A 1,739-nucleotide genomic window follows, 5' to 3' on the forward strand; every position below is an offset into this window, starting at 1 on the left:
TGCATGAGGTCTCGTCTCATCTCTGCTTGTGTGCAGGAAGGCCATGGAGTAGCTGCTTGGTTCAAGGGCATGCCGTGGCTGCTCCCTATGTAGAGCGCGTGGACGGAGGAGCTGACCCTCCTCACGCAGCCAGGCCAGATGCAGCGACTACTACTGCCCTCCCTCCCTCCCTCTCCCACTCAGATGTGAGTTGGATTCACCTTGCAACTGTACAGGCAGTATGAACTGCAAGTAAAATTGATGGTTCAACTTAAATTTGACCAAAACTGCAACATCCTCCATCATCCCCCTTTGGATGTTCAGCATACAGAGAGTTCATTGGCACACGGATTGCTGAATTTGAATACCGTCATTGTAATCAACTTTATGTAGCAAATTTAATCGTCCCTGTTATGTTACCCTACAACACCCTCATTGTTGTCATGTTACCTTGCAAAGTCCTCTCATTTTAGTCCCAACGTCTCTTCATAGTGATTTAACTGACAGATATTTGAGCTGGGCTTTTTACTATACTTCTGGTAGCTAATTCTCTTCACCAATTTTCATCAGGTCTGTACTCTGAGGGTTACTTTCATTTGCGTTGAAAGCTATGTGGGTCATTTGTCACGGCCACAGATGCGGCCCCGGAGCTGTCGGGTTAAGGTGGAGGCCTGAGTAGCCGACATCTACTGCGTCCTCTTCGACGCCGTGCCCAACGCCAAGTCTGCCATGTAAGGGGCCCTCATGCACGCTCCATATCAGTACTTCTCTTTAGCTACTAGCCTGTTGTTTGCCGTGTTTGGGAGTGGCGGGTTCGGGTGTGAGAGATGGGCTTCAGGGTTTGGTAGTTCCTGCGGAGATCGGATATTCTGTAAAGGGATATGTGTTGTAGTCTGGTAGTTCTTGGTATCTTTTCCAAGGGATATTGTTGATAGTTGCAGTCTGGTGATAGTTGCAGTCTGGTGATTGTTTTTATCTTTTAGAAGGGATATTACTTCTACAGAAAATGGCCAAGAGAAGTTCAGTTCAAGCTAAGCATACAATTTCTGAATTAGATAAAGCTGCAGATAGAAAAAATACCACTTCTCATGCACCAAGTGATCCCCAGAAGGTAGGTTATAGTGTTCTACTGCATGACAGGCTGTGTATTTTCCTTTATAAGGAGTAAAGTTTTCCTAACATGCTTTGTCAGATTAATATAATTCATGCATGTGGCTCTGCGATTTTGAAGTATCCTCTGTTCTGTTTCTTGTAGAGCTGGTTACATTCCACCTAAGGTCTATTCAGCAAACATGTTTGGGTTTGTAATGTCTGATTTAATTCTACAAGATAGTTTCATGGAAGTTGATTCGCCTGTGACAGATTACGCTCTGTACCAGTTCGGCACCAGCGGCGCCGTCGTCGCCGTCGCCACCACCGTTACGCATCCGCTCGGTCAGTCAATTGCGCAGGGTTTTTAAAAAAGGTTGTCCATCTTGAACCGTAATCTGTTCGACAGTGTTTTTCTAATTCCCTAGGAAATTATTAGTCATTTTTGTGTTTGGAGATACACTGTTAAGGTGACTAATAAACTTTCCTCCTTTTACAATGTACAGTTCATATATAAGTTCATATATTGTTTTGTTCACATGTATATGAGATGCACGGTTATGCCTAATACCTGAAACATATGAACCCAGAGACGTTCTTTTCTTCCTGGACATGTTGTTATCTATCTCCTTTGGTATGGCATCTCCTTTTATATTATTTAACAAAATTCT

Source organism: Triticum aestivum, chromosome 4A (assembly GCF_018294505.1).
Source record: "Triticum aestivum cultivar Chinese Spring chromosome 4A, IWGSC CS RefSeq v2.1, whole genome shotgun sequence".
Taxonomy (NCBI): domain Eukaryota; kingdom Viridiplantae; phylum Streptophyta; class Magnoliopsida; order Poales; family Poaceae; genus Triticum; species Triticum aestivum.